Source organism: Dendrobium catenatum, unplaced genomic scaffold (assembly GCF_001605985.2).
Source record: "Dendrobium catenatum unplaced genomic scaffold, ASM160598v2 fragScaff_scaffold_273, whole genome shotgun sequence".
NCBI classification, from domain to species: domain Eukaryota; kingdom Viridiplantae; phylum Streptophyta; class Magnoliopsida; order Asparagales; family Orchidaceae; genus Dendrobium; species Dendrobium catenatum.
In genome coordinates, this window is record NW_021318735.1 from 925,965 (window position 1) to 933,659 (window position 7,695).

A 7,695-nucleotide genomic window follows, 5' to 3' on the forward strand; every position below is an offset into this window, starting at 1 on the left:
TCTAGTAAGACCATTGAATGATTGCATCGTATGGATTTCCTGATGTGCATGGAATTACGGATTTACTGTATCGTACGGATTCATTGATTTCATTGATTGATCATTGAGCATTGATACTATTGATTCTGCATTGATTTGACTTGCTACTATTGATTTATCGTATTGCTTTTCCGATTGATTTGATCGACTTGATAGTATAGACTGGATTTGATTGATTGATTGATTTGACGGATTTATTGTTTTGAATGGATTTATTGACGGATTTATGGCTCTACGGATTTATCTTTCGATTGTATATTATTGATTCATAGAGACCGGCACCGATATTGATACGGATTCTGCATTATTGATTCATGGATATTGGCATTGCTATGGATATCGTAGGGATTCATGGATATAGATATCGATCTGATTGATTCACGGATACTATGGATTTATTGATTCATGGATATGATTGATACTGATACTGATACCGATACATCGATTTATTGATTGATTGATTGTCCGATTGATTGGGTTGATTGTTCATTGAATTATCGATTTGATTGTCGTAGATGATTTTTATTGAATTATTGTATTAATTGACTTTAATTATAATAGCTGATTGTATGGATTTGATTTTAATTGCTCGATGTATTGATTTGATTGTTATTGAGATATTGAGCCGATTGATACTAACGACTGGAAGAATAAATTGATATGAGTTCACTGATAGGAAGTGTTGAGATTGAACGATAAATTGATCTGCAAGTAGAGGATCTGATATGATTCCTTTATTTATATTGATGTGATTGATGTTATAGATGGATACGATAAGTAAGACGACTAGATGACCGTATTGATGTTATCGATAACGATAACAATTGATAGAGACTGTAGAGAATTGATGGAGGCATTGATTTGAGCTTTACGGATTTCTCTATTGATTTGATAGATGATATAGATTTATATTGATTGAATAGATGATATAGATTTGACGAATTGACTAGACGATACGATTGATCGAACTGATAGTATTGATAGTATTGATTGATAGACACTGCTACTTTGATTGGATATTGACTAGAAGCCCTTATTGATTTGATTGCTGAGACGTATTGATTTATCGATGTTTTTACCGCTGTGATTATTGATTTATCGATTTCCGTACTGCATTGATTACTGATTTGATTTCCGCATTGCATAGACTCATTGACCATTGATTGACTTGATTTTTATCGACCTGCATATTGATAGTATCGCCGTGCTTTGATTTCAGTTGTAGGCTTTGGTGACCTGCTGGGCTTTGTAAGCTCATTATATGTGGTTTAAATTTTCAGGTCCGAGCAAGGCAACTGGAATGGAGTTCGATCAGAATGTCAGACGAATCCTTTCACTATTTGATTCTGGGGCATCACAGATGATCCCTAGAACGCTCAAGAGTGTCGAAACATTCAGTTGTGTCTCTACGAAGTTTGGCTAGGTCGGCATGGTTTTCTTTGAGTTGCTGACAAATTGTATTCATTTGACCTACCAGTAAGTCTAAAGTCCTTCCAAGTTGTTCGGGGTCCATTTGGATACACTACCAATTACTAAGGGTTGTAGGGGTTGGATGGATAGCACCTAAACCTATATGGAATGCTCCTAGCTTACTAATTGATGCATAATGTAGTGGACAGAAAACACCATATTTTAAATGATAAAAATGCAATGTAAAGCAATTTGCTAAGCTTAACATGGAAATTTAAAGTTCTAAATGGATCCTATCATAGGCAGCTATAGCATATTATGCTCTGATACCAAATGATGCAGACTAACTATGTTTTACATGAATGCGATAAGATCTTGAACGATTTAAATAAGAGCAAATAATAATTAAGACTGTTAGGCACTAAACGATAATAGAAAACGAAGGAGGGGTAGCTATGCTTAAGCCAAATCACATGCTCAGAATTTGAATCACCAAAGTAATCTAAAAATTCAACAAGATGCAAATAAAGTAGATTTTTAATAAGATCCCTATGTTAACATTAAGATTAGAAACATAGAAAGTAAAACCAAATTAACACCCCTATCGGATATCATTTTGGCAATGTCTCGCATCAATTTTCGGTGTCGATCGTCTCTTTTGACTGATATCGTCCGATTTGATTGTGAAGGGTTTTCTCATAGGCTAATTCGACGTTCTGATTGCAACGGCGCAGTCCATTTTCAAGTGACATGTCGCGTCGATGCATGCATTGCTTAAATCATTGTGTTCCCATCTCTTTTCGTTGTTTTGATGTGTAGGGGTCAACAAATTCAGACCCAAGTCCGACTCACCAACCCAAATTAACACCCCTATCGAATACTTTTAATTGGGTGGTTTTGCCGCAAACTAGTACTATTATATTACAGTCATAGCTAAAGCACAAATGTTTACCAGTGGCTTCACCCCATGAGTTGTGAATCATATAGTGCACTTGATAAGGCACAAAGTCATCTATCACCTAAAGTTGATTCAGAATTATCCACTTAGACAAACATATATTTTAGATCTACAAGATCCCCTTGCATGATGCAAATATTATTACTAATAAAAATCCTTCAATCAAATTAGGTTAACTGCTTCCCCTAACTAAGTCAATTATGGACTATAATAACCTAATATGATAAAATTATAGGATTTTCATTGATTTATCATCATTAATAAAAAATTAACTCAATGGTCATTCGAGTTCGGGTTCTAATAATATGGATTATTTTTAGGTGAACGAGTTCAATCAGGTCGTGGTGGTCTTAAAAATTGCATGATCTTTTTTATAATAAATAGGTTGAGTTCAAGTCAATTCAAATTTGAGTTAAACAATTTGGCCGAAATGATAGATGTTTTGGATTAAGATCAAGCAAAATTAAGATCAAGCAAAATCAAGCCAAATAAATTTCAAATCAAAATAAGTCCGACTCACCAACCCGAATTGACACCCTTATCAAATACTTTTAATTGGGCAATTTCAGTGCAAAATGGTAATATTATATTACAGTCATAGCTAAAGTCCGAATATTTACCAATGGCTCCAGCCCCATGAGTTGTGTAACATATAGTCCACTTGATAGAGTACAGTCATCTATCACCTAAAGTTGATTTAAAATTATCCTCTTAGACAAACATATATCTTAGTTTTACAAGATCCTCTTACATGATGCAACTATAATTACTGATACAAATCCTTCAATCAAGTTAGGTTGACTGCTTCCCCTAAGTAAGTAAATTGTGGACTATAATACCTTGATACAATAAAACCATAGGATCATCATTGTGTTTGTGGATTATTCTCATATTGAATGAGTTGTATTTAGTTTAAACAGGTCGTGGTGATCTTAAAAATTACATGATTTTTATACTAAATGGGTTGAGTTTGGATCAATTCAAGTTTAGGTTAAACAATTTGGCTGGTATGATAAATGGGTCGAATTAGGATTAAGCATATTCAAGTCGAATCAACTTCAAATTAATCAAATCAGACCCAAGTTCGACTCACCAATCCGAATTAACACCCCTATCGAATACTTTTGAATGGGTGATTTCGCCGTAAAATAGTACTATTATATTATAGTCATACCTAAAGCTCGAATGTTTACTGTTAAATATCAGTCTTCTCTTGACACTTGATAACACTATCAAGATGGGAATCCGTGGGAGGCTCACCTACATCACGCCAATCTCCTTCCATATTTGGGTCGCTGATTTAGGAAGGTATATATTAGGGCAATTATGTATGATTATGTAATAATTTGTTTCTTTATTAAGATATCTTGTATAGATCTATAAATAGGGATAATTTTGTGCAATAAAATTAAACATTTTTCCTCTCTAATTCTTTGAATTTAACATGGTATCAGAGCGTATGGAGATATAATCCATTTGTCCCACCACCGACATTCATTGTCATTGTTGTTGCCATATCTTCTTGCGTATATTGGACCTTGGCATCTTCGATTCTTGAGATATACAAATCAAAAGCAGAGAGGAGTAAGCAGCCTTCAATATTGCTGCTTTTGGGATGGATATTGAACGAGATTCGAGCAGTCCAAACTGCTCGTTCCCTATGTTTCGTGTGTGCGGCCAAAGGAAGCAAAGACGGGAGTCTCATGTACGTGCAGCCAAACCAAAAGAAGGTGAAGAAGACCCCATCTGCATGTTCTAGACATATCGAACAAGGTGCGACTTCCAGATCAAGAGCAGGGCCTCTCGTGTGTGCTGACTGGAGGAGATTGATTCATCCTTCCAGGTTGTGTGAGGGCTTCTTGTCTGTACCCTGCTGAGAGCGAATGGAGATCGAGCGACTCAGTGTATTTGGAAGTCGATCCAAGAGTGGGAAGAACCCTCTTACATGCTATCCTAGCCTAGGTAGCCTTCATTGATATCTTGCTCCTTGCTAGCGGGATTGAAATAACCTTCACCGCTAACATTTGCCATCACAATTTCTGAAGCTAATTCCTCCCAAAGTTTTGATCAAATGGAAGACTTTATGGTGCAACAAGGAAGAGGAGACCTCCAAAATATGCAACCTTCATATTGATTTAATAGGAAGAATTACTTGAAGTGATCTCAATTTATAAAGACCTAATTGAATGAGAAAGAAAAGATGAATTAATTCCTTGGAGTATGTGGGCTCAAGAAAAATGTCACGAATGCATGAATCCTGCTTTGCAGCTGTAGGATTCCATTTCCTTTAAGTCAGATTGAAATTAACCAGATTTTCCCTGAGGGTAGTGTCAGGGTTTATAGATCTGGGGTTCTTACTTCCTATGAGCGCAAGCACTCATAGTTAATTACCATCTTACTATGTAAGAGAGAACTTTCGATTAAAGATGAATAAATTTTAGATATTTTTAGTCTCAAATGGTGGGAAGATGAAGGTAAACCCGATCAAGATCCCATGGTTCCATCGTCCCGGGTATACCATAGATTTCAGTCTACCAACACTAACAATCATTGACCGTAGTGTCCAGGGAATCTGATTAGCAGCCATGGGTTGCCTCCTCTCAGGGATCCCGAGTAGACTAAAGTGGTTAGATGTTGATTTTAGTTTTAATTTAATTTGAGTTGGGGCTTACTACTTCCTTAGAAGTTGCCCGTTAATTTATTTAGTTTGGGGCTTACGGCTCCAATTAGGAGTTGTCCGTTAATTTATTTAGTTTGGGACTTACGACTCCAATTAGAAGTTTCCCGATAACTTATTTAGTTTGGGGCTTATGGCTCCAATTAGGAGTTGCCCATTAATTTATTTAGTTTGGGGCTTACGGGAGTTGCCCGGAGATTTAAATCTAGATTGGGATTTATAACTTTCGTAGAAAGTAACCCAAATATTTGATTTAAATTGGGACTTATGGCTTTCGTAGAAAGTAGCTCGAAGGTGGGCCTTACAACCTAACCCTATAGGCTAGGATGCCCGTAGGTTTGAATTATATTATTTGGGTTTTAGGTTCATTACAATTTATTTAATAATTTTCCTAAAACATTGGGGCTTACGACTTCAAGTAGAAGTTGCCCAAAAACGGGTCTTACAACCTAATCCTATAGAATAGGATGCCCAATGATTTAAATTTAGATTGGGAGTTATAAATTTCATAGAAAGTAGTCCAAATTAGTGGGACTTATGGCCTCAATTGAAGGTAGCCCAAATATTTTAGTTAGGTAGGTCTTATTGCTTTCTTAGAAGTTGTCTAATTATGGGTCTTACGACCTAGCACTTTAAGCTAAGTGGCCCGAGTTGTGGGTCTTACAACCAAGTCCTATAGACTAGGATGCCCAGGTGAGGGGTTTAGGTTTATGTTATCACCTAAACATCTCCCTCAAATGTCGAACTTACAGCTTCTATTAGAAGTGGCCGAGGGTTTTAATTAGGTTTAGGGGTTAGGTCAATTTCTACCTAAAACTTTCCCCTAAGGTCGGGCTTACGACTTTCCTACGAAATTTGCCGGTAGTGGGTCTTATAACCAAGTTCCTATGAATGAGGCTACCCATTTAAGTTTTAATTTGGTTTTTTTTAAGTAGACAGTAGTTGTTTGAAACTAGACCACTGGGGTTTTCAGTTGGTTGTTTGTGATTTTGATATTTCGGAGTTTTGACACTGGTGTTATTGTTTTAGTTGTTTTGTACTTGTAGTCTTTTTCTTACTACAGTAGTCTAGTACTCTACCTGTTTATTAGCACTTTTGCTTTACTAGTTTTTTCATACTTGGCTTTCTTGCTTTCCAGTATTTCATTCTAAATGTCGTAGCTTATATTTCTTAGCATTCATTCAATTTATTTATGTGATACTGACTCTTCATTTGTTTGTTCGTAGGTGTTCGTAGTCAGTAGTTGTAGCAGTCAGGGCTCGTATTTGCAGAGGATAGAGCCCAAAGATAGTTGCAAGAACTCGTACAAGAGGAACTTTGGCGAACTTGCAGAAGAGTTCAGTTTGAGAGTTTTAGAGAGTTCCTAGAGTTTGTACATAAGAGCTTTGGAGAGCAGTTTTGAGAGTTGTATTGATTTGAGAATAGTAATTTGAGCGATTTAGAGAGCAATATGTACAGAGTTGAGAGTTTGAGAACTTTGTATATGTTGATTAGTGGAATTTTATTCTCTTTTCTTTATTGCATTTTTTATTTGATTAATTAAATAATTAACCCATAAATCAATTCTAAATTACATTGCTCTAAAAAAAATTATATATTTATTTATTGTTTAAATAACTCTTGAATTTTATATGATTTATAACGCTCTTTGTTATCTCACTAACTAAAAGGATAGGTGATAAGTTGAAGATTAGAGATCTCAAATGTTTCAAAGATAAAAAAATATATTTGAAATATCAAAACAATTCAAAGTCTTCCACATAATATTACTTGCGTTAGAATCTTTAAAGAGGGGTCCTTCGAGTTATCTCAAGAATAAAAATTTTTTTGGGCTAAGACGATAGCCAACAAATTATCATTTATGCTGAGTGACATTTGGGAGAGTAATGAGTGTTTGTAAGTTTCTCCACTCCCGTGCATTTGATGGCATAGGAGACTTTGAAGATCTCAATTAATCAATTATTTTGATTAATTTTAATTTAACTAATTTTATTAAATATTAATTAACTGAATTAGTTATTTAATACTTAAAAATCAATTTTGATATTTTAGTTAAATTAATATTCAAATTAAATTTCCCTTTGAATTTTGAAAAAATTTCAGCAACCTCCCAGCGTCTCCTCCCCACCGAGAGAGAAATCGGGACGGCACTGTCGTAATTCTTCCTATCCGGACCTAAGGTCGACGGCGTAGGGTCTTTGATTTCAAACCATCTCACCAGGATCTAAGATCAACTGCGTGAGGTCTTCAAATTATAAAACCATCCGCCCAGATTTAAGATCGATGGCGCGGGTCTTCAAATTTAAAACCATCTGCCCGGATTAAAAATCAACGGCGCAGGTCTTCAATTTCAAACCATCCCGGTCGGACCTAAGGTATGATGGCCGGGGTCTTCAACATTTATTTGAAAGTCCTCTCTTTTTTTTAACATAATAAATTTTTATTATATATATATAATATATATTATAAGATATGTATTATATATATTAATATATAGAGAGGGGGATGGGGAAGGAGCAAAGCCCGATCGGGCATGGAGGAGGCGGAAGTCATGCACGGGCTGGGCGTCGGCAGGCGGCGGCGGAGGCGGCTCAATCCGGTCGGTGGGGTT

At 35.8% G+C, this 7,695-nt stretch overlaps 1 protein-coding gene across 1 annotated transcript in view; it reads right to left on the minus strand.

Moving 5' to 3' along the window:
• LOC110113486 overlaps positions 1-7,695 on the minus strand; it is a 40,643-nt gene that overhangs the window by 11,405 nt on the left and 21,543 nt on the right. The window lies entirely within an intron of this gene.